At 42.8% G+C, this 23,156-nt stretch overlaps 1 pseudogene; it reads left to right on the top strand.

The window, feature by feature from the left end:
- The first annotated feature begins 841 nt into the window (after nucleotides 1–841).
- Nucleotides 842–22,677, top strand: LOC100338922 (large ribosomal subunit protein eL19-like; annotated as a pseudogene).
- Nucleotides 22,678–23,156: the final 479 nt, after the last annotated feature.

Genomic DNA, 23,156 nt, shown 5'->3' with positions numbered 1-23,156 from the left:
TGGTGTAAGAGAGCATTATGGTGATTTCTATAGTGAGTGAGGAGGAGCAGGAGAATGCAGCAGCCTCTGTGCTGAACCCCTGCAGCACACAACCCCACCCCTTCCTGTGTCCATCCACCATGACTGCAAACTCGGCACACCCATTCCCCATCACATACCTGAGGCACGCTTCCCATCAGGCACAGGACACCATGATGTTGTAGTCCCACATGGAGACACTATGACACCTCTGAGATTCCCAAAGAAAGGGACACAGAAATGAGTGGTAGTCAAACTCCACTGAATATTCCACTAAGGCACCAGGGACCACCCTATGCAGACAACCACAACTTGTGGGGGCAGCCGCATTCCTTCCTTCTTCATGGAGACAGGTTTCCCGCATTCAGACCTGAGTGTGTACTATCCTTTTTAATAAATCCTGCTGGGGTTGGTGCTGTGTCACAGTGGGTTAAGCCACTGATTACAGTGCCCGCATCCCATATGGGAGCCAGTTCAAGTCCCGTCTGCTCCTCTTCTACTCCAACTCCCTGCTAATGCGCCTGGGAAAGCAACAGAGGAAGGCCCAAATCCTGGGACCCTGCACCCAGAAAAAAGCTCTGGACTCCTGGGTTAGACCAGGCCCAGACTCAGCCATTACCACAATTGGGGGTGAGGAGGAGGTGAACCAGTGGATGCAAGATTCTCTCTCTCTCTCTCTCTCTCCTCTCTCTGTAACCCTGACTTTCAAATGAATAAATAAATCTTTAATAAATAAATATATAAATAAATACTGCTTCCCCACCCCTCATTTATGTCTCCTCCATGAATTCTTTCACACGTTGAACAGGCCCAGCTGGCGAGAATGATGTTGGGAATGTGGACAGTAGTGGCCATGCTGATGAGTCTTCAGAAGGAAGTAAGGGTTCTATCAGGAACTGAAGGAAGACCCCTCTTGCAACTCTATGGTAGAGAAACTGGGACATTGCATTGCCTGCAGCCTAAGTGATGGGACAGCCCAGAGAGAGGGAGCAAGAACTCACCTAGAAGTCAGCTGGCGAGTTTATCCCAAATCCTCTCTTGCACAGACAGGCTTTTATTCCTCCCAACCCCTGGCCCATTTATTTTTTTGTTTCCTTCTCTTTACTCCTACTCCTGCTTCCATGGGCCTTTGAAATGCTGTGTTCAACATTTGCACTTCCTCATTCTGCCTAGTTCTAAGTCAGCGCCTAAGTGGCCAAGGCAACATGGCACATGGAAGAGAGCCCAGAGGCAATGCTAGCAGGCAGGAGCTCAGCTGCCTCTGCTGAGCATGCCCAGGAAAGGAAGGGGGGAGGCATGCCCCAGGGAAGAAGGATGTGGATGTGCAAGCAGCCACGCACCCCTGGGGTCCCTCACTTCTCCAGCACCAGGGCTCCCATCCCTAAATGCCAGACCTAATGAAACACACAAAGGTTTCCCCCAAAGGTGGTCCTGCTTGTCTCCAGAGCTGCCACCACTACCCCCACACCATGTCCAAGTTCCCAAGTGAGCCTGTGACCCCACAATGAGTCTACGGCCATCCTTCCTCTTTTCTCAGCTTCAGGGCCCTGCCATCTCCTCCAGAAAGGGCTGGGCTACTGCAGGCATCTGGAAATTCCACAGCTGACCCCCAGATCCAGCTCTGGAAGCAGAACAAGGGGCTAGGTTTCCCTTTCCAGCTTCCAGAGGCCAGGGAGCAGGGAGAGGCAGGATCTGGCTTCCAGAGACAAGTCTAGGCATCTGATTTTCAGGTCTGGTTTCCAGATGACAGGGACAGGACCAGGCACCATGGTTCTGATTCCAGCCCAGGTATTCAGAGACTGCAGACGTAGCTTCTCCCTCTCCAGAAGAGTTCTTCTACCTTGTTTTCCGTTCACTTTTCTTTACGGCATTCTTATTCTGTCACTGTCCTTGTGTAATCTTTCTCTCTCTCTCTCTCTCTCTCTCTCTCTCTCTCTCTGTCTCTTTCTCTCTCTCTCTCTCTCTCTCTGTGTGTGTGTTTGTGTGTCCGTCTGTCTGTCTCTGTCTCTGTCTGTCTGTCTCTCTCTCCCTCTCTAACTTGAGCAGTAACCTTTAGGAAGAGATAAATCGGGCTACAATGAGCTAAACATAGAGTGCTAAGCAGGCTGTCACACTGCCAAAGCCGTAAAACCAATGCTTAAAATCTCTCAGGACCAACCCCCTCACACTCCTCACAGAAGCCCCAAGGTTTGAAACAAACACCTGATCAGGCACAGAAACACTCAGGGTTCTGCATGATAGGACTCTCACAGAGCTGTGTCTTCCTTTTTTTCTTCACAAAGGGATTTTCTCAGCTGTGGGTAACCCTGCGTCTCTCCCTTGGACTCCCCGCAGTGCGCCTACTCTGAAACAGGGAAACTCTGGCGCTAGATGTCATAAGCAGGAAGAGGCTTGCTTTCTTCTTTGCAGTACTGTCTGGCGACACCACAGAGAACAGAAAAACCTGACCACCAAATCGGACTCAACTTTAATATTATCTTCCAACTCGACCTGTAGGAGGTAGCAAAGATGGTCAGAAATTCCTTACACCCAGGCCTTCATGATGCTCTCAAAATCCCACACTGAGGGAGTCCTCTCCTTTTGCTGGCTCAGCTGCAGCCCGGAGTGTGCTCAGGCTTCAAAGGAGGCTCGCCTCCAGTGTCCCCCATCAGGAAGAAGGTCTGGTTGGACCCCAATGAGACCAATGAAACCACCATTGCCAACTACGGTCAGCAGATCAGAAGCTGATCAAAGATGGGCTGATCATCTGCACACCCGTGACTGTCCATTCCCTGGCTCGGTGCCAGAAAGCCACCTTGGCATGCGGGAGGGGCAGGCATATGGGCACAGGTAAGCATAGGACAGCCAATGCGCGGATGCCAGAGAAGCTGACTTGGATGAGGAGGAGGCAGATTTTTCTCCGGCTGCTCAGGAGATACTGGGAATCTAAGAAGATTGATGGTCACGTGTATCACAGCCTGTACCTGAAGTGAAGGGAAACGGGTTCAAGAACAAGCAGGCTCTCATGGAACACATCCACAAGCTGAGAGTTCACAAGGCTCACAAAGCAGCTCCTGGCTGACCAGGCTGAGACCTGTGGGCCTACGACCAAGGAAGCCCGCGAGTGCCGTGAAGAGCACCCTTAGGCCAGGAAGGAGAACACCAAGACTCTGTCCACGGAGGAACGGAACAAGGATCTAAATCTAAGACCTGAAACCATCAGATTACTGGGGGAAAACTTAGGGGGAACACTGCAAGACATTGGCACAGGCAGACTTCTTGGATAAGACCCCAGAAGCACAGGCAACAATGGCAAAAATAGACATGGAGCTAAGAAGTTTCTGGACAGCAAAGTGAAGAGCCAACTGACGGAATAGGAGAAAGAATTTGCAGACTACTCATCTGATGAAGGCTTAGCATCCTGGATATGTAAGGAGGTCAAGAAACTCAACAACAACAAAATAAGCAACACAGTTAAGAAATGCACTAAGGGTATGAACATGTATTTTTCAAAGGATGAAATACATGTAAAGATTTTCAGGATCGCTAGCCATCCAGGAAATGCAAATAAAAACCACAGTGAGGTTTCACCTTACCCCAGTTAGGATGGCTATTATCCAACAATTGAAAATTAACAAATGCTATAATACAAACAACTTGGAAACCTCAGAGAGGTTAAATATTTTTAGACATATTTTTAAATTGTGATTTTTAAGCTAACATAATTTGCTTCAAAATATTATTAATTTTGTTACAACTGATTCCAGTTTATAACCCTAGCCAAAGTTTTATCTCAGCACAGTTAATCTTCATCTTTCACAACCTATATAGAATCAGTGTTTCTTGAATGCATACTTTTGAAATTTATGCAATATATTGCTTATAGTTAATATTTTACTTTTTAAATTCAGAGAAAGAAAACATTACTTTTATTTGTAGGAAGCTAACTTGGTGTAGCACCTCCCTTTTTCCACTTTTGAGCCTTTCCTGTCCTCATAGCCAGAATGACTCCTCTTGACTTAGATTCCTTTGTTTATGGTAAAATTTAGTATATCTATAAATTTTTTTCTTTTTTTTTTTTTTTTGCTTTCTAAGGCATTATGTAATGGTTTCTTACTAAATGGTTAATTAATTATTCATTAGCACAAATTCAAAGTTAGTGAAAGTGTGGAGGGGAGATATATATATATATATATATATATATATATATATATCAGTAGACCAGGAGGCCTTTCCCAATAATTTAAGAAACAAATGTGAAAACATCACAAGGCTGTAAAAACTATTGCTTTAAATACTACAGAAACTTCAGCACCCTTTTATGAAGGCTATAGCATTTACTAAGAACCTTTGAGGCTTTATAGTTTACATATTTTTGTAGTGTTTTGTTTGAAATGTGTAAGCTTTGATTTAAAGTTTACTTCAACATGTTAATGATGTAGTTAAAATATCTATTGAAAGGCAAAGTACAGTATTTTAATGTAGTACCTGCCATTTTTTCTCCAAGCACATTCTTTGCATTTAACTGCAAGTGCCATTGTCAAACTTGTTTTTAAAATTGTTGTATATTTCTTACTAAACTAAGTGCTTAATTTTAAAGCATTATGTTGCCATCATATATAAAAATGTCTAATTGACAATCCACTATAATTACTTATTTTTAAATGAAAGTGTAAGAATGCTTTCTGATTCAAGAAATTCTTATTGAACTGTTTCCTTACCCTCTTTTCTGCTGTAGCATAAAAATTATCCTGAGTTTGAATAACTGCCAGTAGATGAACCACTTCTTAGTTTGCCAGTCTTTTTGCTTATATTAAAACAGCTTACAAATGTTTAGTTTTGTATCTAATCTCTGATTATTAAAATGTTTATAAAGTTTATTTTACCAAAGAAATGCGATTCATTATGATAAAGTATTGTAGAATAAACTTAGTTTTATAACAAAAAAATAACAAATGCCAACAAGGATGTGACAAAAAAAATACCCTAATAGATTATTGGTGAGAATGTAAATTAGCACAACCATTATGGAAGACAGTATGAAGATTCTATAGAAATCTGAAAATAGATCTACCATTTGACCTAGCCATGCTACTCCTAGGAATTGAGTCAATGTTAATGAAATCAGCATATGAAAGAGTTATCTGTAACCCCATGCTTATGGCAGCTCAACCACAATAGCTAAGATTGGAATCAACCCAGATGTAAATCAACTGAAGACTGGATAAAGAAATTGTGGTTTCTTTCAAGAGCCTCAAATGGTCACTGACATCATGCGTAAGAGTGTTAATTGTTAAATTAACAACATGACTCATTGTGCACTAACTCCCCATTCAGGACCTCTGTCCCCAATGAGTTGTACTGAGAGTTAACTTAAAACCAGTTCTCAAACAGTTTGTGTGTGTGTGTGTGTAAATTGTTGAAATCTTCACTTAGGATAGAGTTGGTCTTCTGTGTTCAAAGTTAATTGAAAATGAATCTTGGCCGGCGTTGCGGCTCAATAGGCTAATCCTCCGCCTTGCGGCGCCGGCACACGGGGTTCTAGTCCGGGTCGGGGCGCCGGATTCTGTCCCGGTTGCCCCTCTTCCACGCCAGCTCTCTGCTGTGGCCTGGGAGTACAGTGGAGGATGGCCCAAGTGCTTGGGCCCTGTACCCCATGGGAGACCAGGAGAAGCACCTGGCTCCTGCCTTCGGATCAGCACAGCGCACAGGCCACGGCGGCCATTGGAGGGTGAACCAATGGCAAAGGAAGAACTTTCTCTCTGTATCTCTCTCTCTCACTGTCCACTCTGCCTATATAAAAAAAAAAAGAATCTTAATGGATAATGAGACTGGCAAGGGGAGAGGGAAGATGAGGAGGGGTGGGAGTGTGTATGGGAGGGTGGGTATGGTAGGAAGAATAACTATATTCCTAAAGTTGTACTTATGAAATTTGTATTCCTTAAAAATAAATTAAAAAGAAAGAAGAAAGAAGAAAAGGAAGGAAGGAAGGAAGGAAGGAAGGAAGGAAGGAAGGAAGGAAGGAAGGAAGGAAGGAAATGTGGTTTATATACACAATCGAATACTACACAGCCATAAAAAATAATGAAATCTTGTTTCTCAAAAGCAAAATGGATGAAATTGCAGACCATTGTTCTTAATGTAAAAAGCTAGTCCCCAAAAGAAATATATCATATGTTTTATCTGATTTGTGTTAACTAATATACAGAGTAAAAAAAAAAAAGTAATGTATATGAGCAAAACTGACATTTTGAGATTTCACTATTGTAAAGCCTTGGTCTATATTCTTCAGGAACAATGGTTTTCTACTTACTACTTGTTCAAATCTGTTCTTATAAAAAGGATTGAATTTGTGGTTATAAAGTAAATTGAAAATATTTCATTGTAAAAATTAAAAAGAGGGGGGCCAGTGCTGTGGTGCAGTGGGTTAATGCCCTGGCATGAAATGTCGGCATCCCATGTGGGCGCCAGTTCTAGTCCTGGCTGCTCCTCTTCCAGTCCAGCTCTCTCCTATGGTCTGGGAAAGCAGTGGAGGATGGCCCAAGTCCTTGGGCCCCTGCACCCGCCTGGAGTAGGCTCCTGGCCCCTGGCTTCGGATCGGCCTTCTGGAGAGTGAACCATCAGACAGAAGACCTCTCTCTCTTTCTCTTTCTCTTTCTCTTTCTCTCTCTCTCTCTCTCTCTCTCCTTCTCCTCTGTCTCTGTGTGTATTACTCTGACTTTCAAATAAATAAATACATCTTTTAAAAAATTAAAAAGAGGGGTCAGTGCTGTGATACAAAAGGTTAATCCTCCACCTGCAGTACCGGCATCCCATATGGGTTTCGGTTCTAGTCCCAGCTGCTCCTCTTCTGATCCAGCTCTCTGTTATGGCTGGTAAAGCAGTGGGAAAATGGCTCCAGTCTTTGGGCCCCTGAACCTATGTGGGAGACCCAGAGGAGGCTCCTGGCTCCTGGCTTCAGATCATACCAGATTCGGCCATTGTGGCCATTTAGGGAGTGAACCAGCAAATGGAAGACATTATTCTCTGTCTCTCCCTCTCCCTGTCTATAACTCCACCTATCAAATAAATAAATACAATATTTTTTAAAAAATTAAAAGGAAAATAAGAAAGTAAGTAGTAGGAAAGGTAGAAGTGAAGGTGGGAGGAGGGGTAGGTTGGGAAGTATCATCACATTTTTAAAACTGTATGCTTGAAGCACGTAAAATTTGTTACCTTTATATACATTTTTAAAGTTATAAAAAAGAATTAATTAAAAATTAAATATTAGACCCAAACCTATGAAACTACTAGAATAAAGGATCAAGGAAAATGGCAGAACATTGAATGAGCAAGATTTTTTTTTTGGGATAAGACCCCAAAAGCACAGAAAACAAAAGCAAAAATAGACAAATGGGGTGACATCAAACTGAAAAGCTTCTGCACAGCAAAGCCAACAGTCAACAGAATGAAGAAACAATTTAATGGGTGGAAGAAAATATTCGCATGTCTCTCACCCAACAAAGGATTAATAACCAAAATATGCAAGGAATAACAATTTGATTAAAAGTAAGAACTAAAATTACATAGACATTTCTCCACAGAAGACAGACAAGTGACCAACAGTATATGATACAATGTTCAGCATCACAAATCATAAGGGAAATGCAAATCAAATCCACAGTGAAGTATCGCTGTGCTCCAGTTACGACTAGTACAAAAAAAGATAACAATTGTTAGTAAGGAGTGTAGAGAATGCTGCATAAGTGCCTCTGGGGGGCACACCCCCCTAAAATTAGCAGCACTGCAGCAGTTTCTGCTCATACCAAAACAGGCCAGGGGATGGGCAAGCCTGCCCCAAGGGAATGTGGCAGCAGGAGCAGCAGGGGGCTAATGGACATGAATTGGTACCTGGAGTGTTTTCCAGGAATTTGTAAATTTGCAGCAGCATCTAACTGGGATTTGCAATGCAACTCTAATCCCTAGCTTAGACCACCAGACTGAATTCCTTTTCCCAAAGTCTTAAGTTGATATATAACCTTGCCTGCTGGCTTGTAGACTTACTGGTACCCTCTAAATAAAAGTGAGAGTGCATAGCTATGCAGTGGCATGCTCTTAGAATGGATGCTCCCGTGTCCTGTCTCCTCATCTGAAAAACCACACAAGGAGGAAAGGGAATTCTTCCATACTTTTGTTGTGAATATAAATTGGTACAGCCATTAGGGAAAGCAGCAACCTCAAAAAAACTGAAAACAGAACGACCATATGATACCACACCACCAGTACTGGTACATGGCCAAAGGAAATTACATCACTCTGTCAGTGAGCAATCTGCACCGCCCCCCCCCCAACGCTTTAGCCAAGGAATAGAAAGAACCCACATGTCCATCATCTGATGAATGGATAAAGAAAATATGGTATGTATAGAAAATAGAAGTTGATTCCAACATGGCAGATTAGGGAACAATGCCCAGACCAAGTGGGATTTATCCCTGGTATGCAGGGATGTTTCAACATTCACAAACCAATAAATGTGATAGATCCCACTAACAAACTGAAAAACAAAAACCTTACGGTTATCTCAATAGGTGTAGACAAAACATTTGATAAAATACAACATTTTTCCATGATGAAAACCTTAAGCAAATTGGGTATAGAAGGAACATTCCTCAACACAATCAAGGCAATCTATGACCAACACACAGCCAACATCCTATTGAATGGGGAAAAGCTGGAAGCATTCACACTGAACTCTGGAACAAGACAAGGATGTCCACTGTCACCACTGCTGTTCAATACAGTCCTGAAAGTTTTAGCCAGAGCCATTAAGCAAGAAAAAGAAATCAAAAGGAAACAAATTGGAAAGGAGGAAGTGAAACTATCCCTACTTGCAGATGATGTGATTCTATACATAGGGGATACAAAAGACTCCACTAAGAGACTATTGGAACTCATAAAAGAGTTTGGTAAAGTAGAAAGAGATAAAATCAACACAGAAAAGTCAATAGCCTTTGTATACACAAATAATGCCATGGCTGAGAAAGAACTTTTAAGATAAGTCTCATTCACAATAGCTCCAAAAAGAATTAAATACCTTGGAATAAATTAAACCAAGGATGGCAAAGATCTCTATGATGAAAATTACAAAACAGTGAGGAAAGAAATAGAAGACATTAAAAAATGGAAAAAATTTCCATGTTCATGGATTGGAAGAATCAATGTCATCAAAATGTCCACAGTACCAAAATCAATTTACAGATTTGATCCCAATCAAAATGCCAATGACATTCTTCACAGACCTAGAAAAAATGATACTAAAATTTGTATGGAAATGTTACCGGTGAATGGCAGGGTTCTTGTCTTCGCACAAGAAATAATTCAGGCATGAGACAGTGTAGTGGAAAGTAGAAGTAGCAAAGTTTATTAGGGAAGGGACATCCGTAAAAACGGATGGGAACCTCTTCAGACAGGACCTGAGAGAGAGTGCCCAGTCACTCGAACTGGGGGTGGTGGGGGGCAGCGAGGTTACATGGTTGAGTGGAGAGATTACACCTGACCAGGCCAGGCGGGCGACTCAGCATAGAGGCAGAGGGCTGAGTGCACAGTCTGGTTGAGGCCAGGGGTTTTTAAGGAGATGGGTCTTGCTTCCCCACCTCTGCTCCTCTTGGAACAAAGGGCTTTTTGGATGTAAATAGAAAAACTTCTATTTGAGTTTTCCCCTGAAGGTATCAGACAGGAGGAAGGCTAGCTGATGCCATCTTGAGTTTAGAGGAAGGGTGAGCAGGACCCCCTGGAGAATTGGGATCCGGAGCAAGGTGTTTGAAATGCAGATACTGGGCTGCATCTGGGAGATTGTGGAAGACTGCCAGGCAGAAGGGGCAGGGACCCCCACCTGGCAGGTTATAGGGTAGGAGGGGGCAGGGCAGGATGCAGATACTGGGATGACTTTGAGATGCAGATGCATATGCTGGACATAGACGTCTTCTCTTTAGGCCTGTCACACACACATAAGCTCATGTCTGACTTCTTACCTAACATATACACTATGAAGTACTACTCAGCTATTAAAAAAATGAAATTCTGCCTTTGGCAACAAAATGGACACAGCTAGAAGCTATTATACTTAGTGAAATAAGCCAATCCCCAAAAGACAGATATCATATGTTTTCCCTAATCCAAGGTAACTAATAGAGTCCCTAAAATGCAAGGTGTTGGAGTGAAGAGGATGTTTTGAGATGATGATTGTTTACAGCCCTCGTCCCTTCTGTTGAGGAACAGTGTTTTCTCCTTCATACTATTTGTTGAACTCTTTTACTTAGTGTAGGGTTAACTTTATGATCATTAAATAATCTGAAAATAGATTTTTATAAAAATTGAAAGTAGGAATGGGAGAGGGAGGAGAAAGAAGGGTTGGAGCATGCTTGGGAGGGAGGGTGGGGTAGGAAGTATCACTATGTTCCCAAATCTTTATATGTGAATTACATGAAACATGTGTAACTTAAATCTTAAAGGAGGAAAATTAAATTAACATAAAAAGCGCCTTAGGTATATCTTTATTAGAGGCACTTTTAGTTCTTTGTTTCATTATGTAACTGTTCATATGAAGCCCTAATACTTCCTTTTTACTAGCTATTTCTTTAAGGACAAGAGTTGATAACTTATTCAACTTTGTGGCCCACATTAAACGCATAAGACTCCTTTGTCTACAAAGACCAATTAGTTTTTCCTCTACACCCTCATGCATCCTGTACTTCCAATATGATAGGTTTTCATTTTAATCATTTAATCACAATTAAAATTATATAAAACAAAAAAAAGAACATGGGATACTATTCAGTCATAAAAAAAAGATATGACAACAGGAATGGAACCAAAGGGTCATTATGTTAAAGGAAATAATCCAAGCACCTAAAGATAAATGCCACATGATCTCCTTCCTCTGTGGACTCTATAAGCACTGACCTCAAAGAACTTGAAAGCTGAACAGTGGTTGCCAGAGGCTGGGGAGAGTAGAAGGGGGAAGGATGCAGAAGAGTTGATCACTGGGTACTAAGTGGTACTTATAATATGAGAAATAATTTAGGTGTTCTATTGGACAACAGTGTGAATATAGAGAATGATAATGTGCTATGTACTTCAAAAAATCTAGAAGATGGGCTTGGCATTGCAGCACAATTGCTTAAGCCACTTCCTGATGCTAACATCCCATATGAGTGCCTGTTTGAGTTTCAGATGCTCGACTTCCAATCCAGCTTCCTGCCTTTGGAAGGCAGTGGAAGATGACACAAATATCTGGGCCCTGCCACCCATGTGACAGATGTGGATGGCGTTGCAGGCTTCTAGCTTCAGCCAGGCTCAGCTCCAAGCCTTTGTGGCCATTTGGGGCCTGAACCAGCAGATGGAAAATATCTCTCTCTCCCTCCCTCCCCCACTTTCTTGCTCTCTCTCCTCCCCACTTCCCCCCCCACACACACACACCATAACTCTGCATTTCAGATAAATAAATAACTTTTTAAAAATAGAAGAAAGTTCTTTTGACAGCTTAAATATATTTTTAAAGATTTTATTTATTTATTTGAAAGGCAGTTACAGACAGTGAGAGGCAGAGACAGAGAGAAAGGTCTTCCTTCTGCTTGGTTCACTCCCCAAATGGCTGCAATGGTCAGAGTTGTGCAGTCTGAAGCCAGGAGCCAGGTGCTTCTTCCTGGTCTCCCACATGGGTGCAGGGACCCAAAGACTTGGGCCATCTTCTACTGTTTTCCCAGGCCATCGCAGAGAGCTGGATTGGAAGAGGAGCAGGCAGGCCTAGAACCGGTGCCCATGTGGGATGCTGGTGCCGCAGGTGGAGGATTAACCTACTGTGCCACAGTGCCGGCCCCAGCTTAAAATATTTTAAACATAAGAACCATTGTGAACATTTGATGAGATACATATGCACCTTGATTTGAACATAATGCAATATCAATTTGGATCCAAACATCACTTGGAACCCCATAAATATGTATGATTTTTATGTGTCAGTTTTTTAAAAAGATGGCATATCATTTTGCTTAACTTGTCACATTACCTTCTTCTGTCTAATCAAATATTTCTCTGCCTCCCTTTTAGAGGAATATTTCTAATTTTATTTAGGTTCCTGCTTACTCTTCTGGTGTTGTCCCCCTGTCTAAAGATCTCTAACTTGGTCCTATCTTCAAAGTCCCTTTCATGATATAAAGTAAGACTCCTGTATATCTTTGGAAGCCATTACTCAGTGTACGGCATCTCATGTTCTATGTTGGAATTGCCAGTTCGCCATGGCATGGGAAGGTGTCTGGCAATACTACAGGCAACAGCTACTGGTGACAGCGCACCACTGGTGAGGTCCCCCAGTGGGGAGCAAGGGGCAAATCAATCAGACTAGAATTTATACACTGAGAAACGTTTAGGTATACAGTTTGAATCCTATGACTCTATTTTGTAGTAGCTGATGGTATTAAGATGCACCATTTTGGGGCCAGCACTGTGGCACAGTGGATTAAAACCCCAGCTTGCAGCACCGGGATCCCATATGGGCACCCATTTGAGTCCTGGCTGCTCCACTTCCAATCCAGCTCTCTGCTATGGCCTGGGAAAGCAGTGGAAGATGGTCCAACTCCTTGGGCCCCTGCACTCACGTGGAAGACCAGGAAGAAGCTCCTGGCTACTGGCTTCAGATCAGCTCAGCCCTGGCCATTGTGGTCATTTGGAGAGTGAACTAGTGGAATGAAAGTCCTCTCTCTCTCTCTCTGGCTCTACTTCTCTCTGTAACTATTTCAAAGAAATAAAATAAATCTTTAAACAAAAAAAATGCATCATTTTGCAGATGGGAGAGCAACCTTGAGAGATGGAAAGACAGACCCAAGAGGAAAATAGCTGCCCACATCCAGTAAAGAAAGCTACACCCCAACTTCCCACTCTCAGTTGCCTCTGAACACAGTCATGGTTTATTTGCTGTATTCTCCAAGGCTTTGTTCCTTATTATATCGAGCACACTGAGGAGACTCATGAACTTTAATGAGTAAGATGTTTATCCTTCTACGTATCATTCCGTTTGACTTTCCCATGTGAAACTAGCAATTTTCCGGAACAAAGAAGGTCCTTGACCAGCATCACTACACAGTGCTTGTAAGCTAATTTCAGCTTCTCTCTCATGTCACAGTGCCCTTAAAGTTATTCAGTTCAGTTCTGTGTGTGCATTCACCAAGGGCATTGTGACAGCGTGGCACAAACCCAAAGAATGACAAGAAATCCATTCTGGGCACAAGAAGGGCTGTAAGTGAAAATCATTTTGATTAAGGAACCCTGACATCATTCTTATAAACATATCTGTTTTCTGTTAAGTGGTTTACAAGGCCGGGATGATGGAGAATTGCCAGAACTGATATGTCTTCTTATTATTCCATTCCAACAAGAATTAGGAGACTCCACCATCTTTAGTTTATATCAAAAAAAAAAAAAAAAAAAACTCAGACAAAATACCAGTGACATCATCGTCAAGAAACTAACTTTGATATCTCAGTCAACAGTTTCCCCAAAATTTTGATGCCATGTGCTATGTCTTATCTGAACATAGATGTGGGTACTGACTTAGGGGCCAGGAGACCTGGGTTCTGCTCTAATCCTTGCCCTAATCCTAGCACTGCACTGTACCATTATGATAAACATGTTTTTCAATTCAGGACCTGTATTAGTCTATCTTCCATTATCATAATGAAATACCTTTCTTATAAAGAAAAGAGGTTTCTTTAGCTCACAGCTTTGGAGGTTCAAAGGCAGGTGCCAGGTTCTGCTGGACTCTGGTGAAGAATTTGCGGCAGATGCAGCAGACAGGGAGCCCATCCAACAGGAAGATGACAAGGCAGGAAGCCAGAACAAGACTGGGGTCCCTGTGAACTGTGCTAGTTCCTTCTAAGGGCACACCCCCAGCATTAGTGCCTAATGACCCGACGAGGCTCTGCCTTTTAAAGGCCCCATCACCACTTAGCACAGCCACATTGCGGACCAAGTTCCCACACATGAACCCTTGGAGGAGAAGCCACATCCAAGCCACAGCAGGACCCTGTTTTCCATGGCTGTGAAATGGGTAAGTTGCCCTAAATGATTTCAGTAGTTCATCTCCCATTGCCCTCTCTAATGTGATTTTACCCACATGTCAAAAGATATGAGATGAAGCACAAATACTTTAGGGTCTATACAATTCTTAGCTGAGATTATCATAGAAAAGGTAGTTGTTGCCCAGACACCTCCACAGAGACATCTGATTCTTACACTTTATTTGACTTACAGTCAGCCTTCCAGAGTCACAATTTCCACTTCCATGGATCCAAAAATTAGGGAAAAACTGCATCCTCACTAAACGTTCTTTCCTGAGCAGCATACAGCATAGGAACGATTTACATAGCACTTACATATTGTAGCTGGCGTTATAAGTACCAAAGTGTAGGGGATTACAAGTGAAAGTTCTATGCAGATGCCACATGATTTAATAAGAGCCTTGAACATCCAGGAATTTTGGTGTCTGTGTTGGGGCCTATAACCCCTGTGGACACAGAGAGATGACGGTGACCAGCTTGGGCCCAATGGGCATCCTGGTATGTCTGCTCTTTTTTCCTCTTTTATGAGCACTTTTCTTTTGAAAGTTTCTAAGTTCTTGCTAGTAACTGTCTAAATCTTTACTTAGTATAGAGTTGGTCTTCTTTATATAAAGATAAGCAAAAATGAATCTTAATGAAGAACGGATGGGAGAAGGAGTAGGAGGTAGGGTGGAAGTTGAGGGTGGGAGGGCGGATATGGGGAGAAGAACCACTATATTGCTAAAGCTGTACCTATGAAATATGTATTCGTTAAATAAAAACTTAAAATAAATAAATAAATAAATCCTAGCTAGGTGTACATTTTTAGGAAAGTCACATCCTTTTGAAAAATGCATCAATGCTTAAATCATAAGGTCACATACCTTATTAAAGTGAAGGCAATATTGTTTCTATTTAAAAAATTCTCTCTCTTTAAAATTTAAAAAGTTATCTTAAGGACAACAGCAAAAGAATATACATAATATATTCAGCCCTGAAAAATATCTTAGAGGATTTCACACCAAAGGCTATTTAAACATAGAAATTATGATAGGATTTGCAAGTTCTGTCAAGGATGAGGAGTTGACTAAAATCAAGACAGGAAACTGTAGGTCAGATCTGCCTATATGTTAGTTTAGCTTAGTGTACTCAGAGTCTCAAAAATCCAATAATTTCATCAAAGAACCTTAAGTTGGACAGCTCTTGAACAGTGCCAAGATCAGGCCACCACTGGGCATGGTTTGCACTTGCACTATCGGCAGGTTTGCGGAGTAGGACTCTCCTTCCCAGAGGCAGGGTCCCTTCCACCCTACCTGCTGTCTCACTCAGCGCATTCCCCCAAGGCTCCCTGCCCCTACAGCCATTCCAGTTCACTTCTTATGCCTTGAACATAGGAACTAGAAATGAAAATGGATGCCCACCTTGAATGAAAGTGATCTGGAAAGAAAACCCAGGAATGTCTCCCTTTCTTCACGGTGGACGAGCTCTTTTAACTTGCCCCAAAACACAGGGACAAATGACAGTGAGTTCCTCCCAGGCAGCAGGAATAGAATGGGAAATAGCAGAAGACTCTGAGTGTGGGTATGATATTGTAAAAAATATATCTGGCCTTTGTCCCAGCTTCCTGGAATACAACTTCTAGAAACCCTGGAATCTCCAAAGCAAGAGTTTTTTGGTGGTTTTTTTTGTTTTGTTTTTTGTTTTTTGTTTTGTTTTGTTTTGTTTTTTGGTACAGGGGGACTTCAAAAGGTTTATGGAATACATGTGTAATGAAAAACCTATACATGGATTTCAAAATGTTTTGCACCAAAATAAAATTGTCATTAAAAACCATTTTGCATAAACTTGTTGATGTACCCTCACATGCTAGTGCACTGACAGGCAGCTGGAGGATCTTGGATGGTCTTGGAATGGGGTGTATCCCCTCCACAAAAGCCAGGGCAGGATGAGAGAGTTGGCACTTTCAGCTCCACCCCCGATCTCTGACAAGGGGAAGGGATTGAAGGCTAGGCTGCCCATGATATCATCAATCATGCCTACATAATGGAGCCTCCATAAGACCCTAAATGGACAGGATTCAGAGCACTTCTGGTAGCAAAGTAGCGTGCCTAGAGAAGGCATGGAAGCCTCATGCCGCTTGCCCCAGCCTTGCACTACGCAGCCCTCCTAGCTGGTGCTCATCTGTATCCTGTTATAGTCTTTGTGATGGATTCATTGTAAACACAAGTGATTCCCTTAGTTCTGTGAACAGCACCAGGAAATTAACCAAATCTAAGCATGAGGTTGTGAGAACCCTGGTTAACGGCCAGTTGGTCAAAAGCACAGGTTCAAAAAAACCCTGGGGCTTGTGGCTGGTATCAGATGTTAGTGTGGCAGTGGGAGCAGTCTATGGCACTGAGACCTCAAGCTGGTGGGTAGTGTCAAGATGAATTGAATCCGAGGACACTCGCTGATGTCCAGGGGGAAGAAGTGTTTGCTTGATATATGAGGAAACCCTACACATAGCTGGCATCAGAAGCAAGCTGCAAGGGTAGAGAGGAGAAACCAAGTCTGAGCTTGGCTTTTCCTTATACCTATCCATCAGGTTGTGTCAAGCACTGCATCTTAGAGAATCTTAACCTCTGAGCTACGCAATACAAAACCAACTCCTAGTCCTTTTATGGTCTCCAACTGGACAGTCCATACTCAAAGAGAAGCTTATTGGCATCAATTCTTCCCTCTGGGAAAGTGGAAGGATGTTGCTACAGGTGCTACAAAAGCAGCCAGTCAGTGGCTACTACTGTTCTTAAGAAACTAATGGGTCCAGCAGCAGCAGTAGCATCCCATATGGGCACCAGTTCAAGTCTTGGTTACTTCACTTCCAATCCAGCTCCCTGCCAATGCATCTGGGGAAACAGCAGAAGATGGCCCAAGTGCTTGGGCCCCCACACCCCTGTGGGAGATGTAGAAGAAACTCCCAGCCCTTGGCTTCCAATGGGCCCAGCTCCAGCCATTGCAGCCATGTGAGAAATAAACAAGAGAATGGAAGATTCTCTTTCTCCCAGCCTTTCTTTCTGTCTCTCTCTTTCTTTCTCTCTCTAATTCTGCTTTTCAAATAAATAAATAAATCTTTAAAAAGAAGCAAAAGTAATTCTGGAAAGACTCTCAGTGTGCCTGAACATATATGGTTTGAAATGGACTCTACCCAAAATGTGTGTGGTAGAGCAAATATAAATTACAATTCCATATTTTTATAACTTTGGCACCATTGGACATAGATATCTCAATTTAATTTTGTGAATATATGATACAGTCCCATGACTCAGACACCAAAATGTGTGCCCCAATCCTCTCAACCCCACTCTCACTCCCTATTGTTGTTTCAGAGATGCAAACACAGATGCATATTTTTTTCTTTGCTCTCCTTTTAAAACAAATGAAACCATAATCTATACCCTATTCTACCTTACTTTTTTCATTTAGCAATACAGCTTAAAGATTGTTATCTATCAATATATAACAAGCTTTCTTATTCCTTTTATATCTATAAAGCACCCATTGCATAGATCTATCATAATGTAATTTTTTGGCCCCTATTGATGGACATGTGGATTATTTCTAATCTTCTGCTACTACAAGCAAGGCTGCAGTGAAAAACCATCAGTGGGTTTGCACACACATGCATGCACACACATGGGGTCTTCATAAAGTTCAGAAAAAAATTATTAAGAAAAAAACAGAGCCAGCATTATGGGGCGGAGGGTTAAGCTGCTGCCTACAATGTCAGCATCCCATGTATGAGCACCAGTTTGAGTCATCGCTGCTCCACTTCCCATCCACCTCCCTGCTGATGTGACTGGGAAAGCAGCAGAACATGGCCCAAGTGCTTGGGTCCCTGCACCCTCATGGAAGACTTGCAAGAAGCTCCTGGATCCTGGCTTTGGCCTGGCCCAGCTGCAACCATTGCAGCCATTTGGGGAGTGAACTAACAGATGGAAAATCTCTCTCTATCTCTATATTCTCCCTCTCTTTCTCTGTCACCCTGTCTTTCAAATAAATAAATTTTTAGAAATTCATGGGTTTCAGAAATTTTTTCCACTGCAATGAAATGTACCTTTTAATTTTATTTTCAATGTACCCTCACACATATGTACACACATATATTCATACTCATTCATACTAACATTGCTGTAGAAAAAATCCTAGAATTGGAATTGCTGGGGACAAGATAATGTATACCATTCATGACTCTCAGCGCAGCCAAGCGGCCCTCCTTGAGACAAACACCAACTACCCTCCCACCACTGATGTTTGAGAACCTGCTTCCCCACAGCCTCACACACACTTTCCAGACTGCAGTCTCTTGTGACTTCGTGATCACATACCAGCGACTCATGGTTTTCATTCCCAGGAGTTTATCGTCTGTGTGCTGCATAGGAGTAGTCTCTACTGTTACCCTTCTTGTGTAGAACTTGTGAGGAGTTCTCGATGTTTTGCTTTTTTCCACGTGAAGTTAAGAGCCACCTCCAGGGCCCCCTGCTTGGGTGGGCTCTTCATTCCCCACTTCTGAGTGGAAACTTCCATCCAGGCAGGCACCACTCAATAAGGAAGGCTCCGCATGCGAGATCCAGGGCGTATTTTCCATGGTTGGCCTATGACTTCCCTATAAATTGTGGTAAAAGAAATCTCATAGCCACTGTCAGTCCCTGATCTGCTTTTCTGGCCCAGGACAACTTATAATGGGAGTGGAAAAGAGATGGCTGCCTAAACAAAAATCAGGATGCTCTTCTAAAAAGAAAGAGAAGTGAATGCTAAAAGGGCAGTTTTCCAGGAACTCATGCACTTTCCACAGCCCAGAAGGCTAGGGCAGGGTCCTGTTATGAGTGCCAGTTAACACTGTTGAATATTGCACTTTTACCTTTAGTTATTTTCATTGTTTGTCAGCTTCACAAGACTCCAAGCTGCTAAGTCTGCCTTGCTTACAATTGTATTTCCGAGGGCTAGCATAGGACTCAGCATAATATGGGTTGTTCAAAAACTATATGCTGATTTGAGCCTTGAGATTATAAAGCTACATAGAACTGAGGATCAGAATCCAAAATTCTTCCCTCCACGTTAGCATTCTTCTTACTAAACCATTTGTAATCCTGCACCTTCAAATCACCCCACACACAATTAGGAGAGCTACAGAAGGAATGTGGTTTCCCTGGAGACTCCATTGAGTCCAAATTTATTATCATTTAAGAAGCAGAACCTTATCAGACTTTCAGTGAGAGGAAATAAAGAATTGATCGTGGAATGGCCGTGCTCTATATAGAACATCCTTTTATAAACAACAAAAACAGCAAAACTAGTGATTCGTTGCGAGAAATCTAAGAATTCATCCAAGACACTTAAATGATAGCCTACTTGAGATTGGAGAATTAAGAGAAAGCTCAAAACAGTGATGCCGTTTGTGAAGCTGTTCCCTTCAAAAGGAACAAAAGAACTGCTTCTGCCACGTTGGTTAAAAACATTTGACTGCATATCTAACTTCATAGTCAATGAAGTATGATTTTTAAAACCATCCACAGGGAGTCCCCAGAAGATGACGGCAATGGTTTTGGTTACTGCTCACGGCGTCACTAGAACAGAATAAGTCAGCACAAAAGGTGGTGACATGGATTTGAAAGCAGCAGAAGCCTTCTGCAGGAAATGAAGACTCCTAATTAACTCCCTTAAAAACAAAGCCCAGGGCCACTGTGTGGGCAAGGGGGGGCTGGAGAGCTTGATAAATCATGCATTCTGCTCCAAGCAGCTTGTTACTTAGAGAAGAAGGGTGTGTGCATGACTAGGGCAATGAATAGTAGAACGTGGGGAGTGCGAAGCACTGGTGTGTGCAAGAGAGAGGTGGAATCTGACTGGGACCAGGGGCCGCTGAGGAGGACAAGAGGTGGGGAGGATCTGAACTTATGCATAATAAACAATAATAAACAATATGTTTGGTCTTTTTTGCCCCTGGCTCCTGAAATGGATCTTCCAAAACCCTTGGGCCATCTTCAGAGGTGGGAATATCTTTCTTACTCATGAGTCCCTGGGATCGTGTCTGAGTTTGTGCTGACAAGATGACTACAGATGGGGCTACTCAGGGCCGATGTTGTGGTGAAGCAAGTTAAACCACTGCCTGTGACGCCAGATCCCTGTGAACACCAGTTCTTGTCCTGGCTGCTCCATTTCCCACCCAGCTCCCTGCTAATGCACCTGGGAAGGCAGCAGAAGATAACCCAAGTGCTTGGGCCCCTGCCACCCACATGGGAGACCTAGATGGTGTTCCAGGCTCCTGGCTTCAGCCTGGCCCAGCCCTGACCATTGTGGCCGTTTGGGGAGTGAATCATCCAGATGGAAGATCTCTTTTTCTCTGCTTCTTCATCTTTTCTGTACTCCCCCTTTCAAATAAATAAAACAAATATTAAAAAAAAAAAACAGGTTACTCACCAGAAAGACAAATTTCATAGTTAGAAAATCGATGCTCTAAACCACACGGTGTCAAACTGACTCTCTCAGCCTGTAGGGCAGTGAAGCTGAAGTCATTTGGTCAATGACCTGATCAATTATGAGGGAGAAAAGGACTTGCTCACCCTGAGAGTGTCCAGATGGGTCTCCAAATCAAATGAGCAGAGACGTATAAATAGGAGAAAAAGCATGCACATTTATTTAATAAATGCTATGTGACATAGGTATTCATGAGTTAATGAAAGCTCAAAGGAGTGGTTAAACCTCAGTGTTTTTGTTATAGTAGGTTTAATGAAATATGGAAAGCTGTGCAAAAGGCAATGAACTTGGGGAAACAGCAAGGCCTGTTTGTTCAGATCTTTGTCTTCAGGGTAGGCTGTTCCTTTCCTCTGGATATGGGGGCTCTCATGACCTGACTCAGGAAAGGCGAGAAAGTCCCTCCTAGGCTTTATGACGACTTCCAGAGGAAGGGATGGAAGAAGGTCAAGAGAAATCCCTGCTCCTGCGGTTTTCTCAGATTCCTTCAGCTTAAAATGATCAGTGGGTCAGAGTGCCATATTTTGGTGTAATGTGTTCTCAGCCCCATCACAATCATTGCCTTGGCAACAGAACCCCAGTGAATACTCAGGCCCCCACGCTTCATGGGACTTCCTGCTCAGTGAACAACAATCCGTGTACAGGGGGAGTGACACAGACACTCCACAGGGAGAGGGCAGGGAAGCCCCGTGCCTGCCACCCTCCCAGACCTTGCTGTGAGTCTCGTCATCTAGGTGGGTCTAACGTGTGTTTTTATAGGAAACGGTGACTACAAGTACAAGGCTGTCCCAAGTTTTGCATCTCATCCCTGTGAGCCTCAGTCTGTTGATCAGAGTGTGGCTGGTGCGTGAAGTGAGGGTAGTCTCGCGGGGGACCAAGTCCTTTGCCTGTGGGAGCCGATGCTACCTTCAGGGATTGGTTCCCAAAGTGAATGGCAGTAGAGCAGCTGGGATCAAGGTATCCGGGTGCTGATGGAAAGTCCTTTGCTAAACAAGTAGGGCTAAGAAGTTAGTATTCTGGTTGGAAACATTGAGTCCACCGATAGCCATCACAGCACCACAACTGTTAGTAGAGGAGAACCAGCTGCTCAGTGCAGGGTGGTCTGGGGAGGAGCTGAGAGAGCAGGCAGGGCCAACACAAAGGGGAGAAGTGTGAAGGCAGCAGGAAAACGATTAGATTGTATCCTGAAGGCAATGGGAACCAGGCACCGTTAACTGGTACTCTTTGTTTCTCGTGATAAAATACACGTTCTTTGTTGAAGTGAATCACCCATAATCTTCCCATCATGAGAAAAACATTGTTAATATTTTAGTCATGTTTTCTTTCAGTCATTTTACCAAATAGACATATGCATGGGGTGTGTGTGTGTGTGTGTGTGTGTGTAACTGTAGATACCTCTCTAATATGCTTTTGCTGAACACTAGGTATTTTCCCTTGTACTTGTTAATTACAGAAGTAATATATGCTATTTCTACAGATGGTAAAATAAGAAAAAAATAATCATTGATCATTGACCCACCATGCACAGATAAACTCGGCCAGCATTTTAATATAATTTCTTCAAACTTACAATGTAATTTGAAATATTTGAGATTGTGGTATCACACAATTTTATTGGCAATGTAAATCCCTGAGCATGCATAGATTTTTGGAAGATCTACCCACCCCACCCCTCCACACACAAACACGCATCTTACAACCTCCCATGATAAGATAGCAGGTCATAATTGACTTGGTGTTTGAGCCTCCGTGATGAGCAGGCCCTGTTCGTCAGATGATTACTGTTACCCCCTGAAGAGCTCGGGCTCCTGTGTGCTCCAACACTAACAGTCAGTGCACCAAGCCGCCTGACCCCTCTCCCAGCTGCTCAGTCTCTTCCCCTCGGGCCTGTCTTGACTGCTCTTACTGTGCATCTCTGTTGCTTTCCTTTTCCTTTCATTCACAGGTTGGCCAAGAAATAAAATAAGCAGACTAAAAGATTTACATGAGCAAAAAATAATCAATAGATAAACCCATCAATGTAGATATAAAAGAAAAAATGGATATTGTTGAAAATAACTTCAGCAAGAAGAAGACAAAAGGAAAAAATGAGTACTGTTAGATGCATAGAAATAATATATATTTAATTTTTAATAAATTCTGTTTATTTTGAAGATAGGTGCTTGTGTTTTTGTTTTAATTTCAGAGATGGAGAAAGACAAAGAACTCCCATCTGGGGGTTCACTCTGCAAATGCCCACAATGGCTAGGACTGGGCCAAGCCACGGAACTAATCCAGGTCTCCCACACGGGTAGCAGGAACTGAACCACTTGAGACACCACTTGTTGCCTCCCAGGATGCCTACTATCAGGAAGCTGGAACTGGGAGCAGCGCTGGAACTCAAACCAAAGCACTGCAAAGTGGGATGTGGGCATCCAGCCGGTGCCTGAGCTGCAAGGCCGGATTCCCACCCTGCATTGCATATTTTAAGTTTCCAAGAACATTGATCAAAGTGTACCAATACCACTAATGATAAATAATTATGTTGTTCTATTCAAAGCAATCAGGATGTTACAAAATGCGGTCAAAATAAAAAACAAA

Source organism: Oryctolagus cuniculus, chromosome 8 (assembly GCF_051225735.1).
Source record: "Oryctolagus cuniculus isolate XC-2025 breed Fujian yellow rabbit chromosome 8, ASM5122573v1, whole genome shotgun sequence".
Classification (NCBI taxonomy): domain Eukaryota; kingdom Metazoa; phylum Chordata; class Mammalia; order Lagomorpha; family Leporidae; genus Oryctolagus; species Oryctolagus cuniculus.
This window is presented reverse-complemented; position numbering and strand designations above follow the sequence as displayed.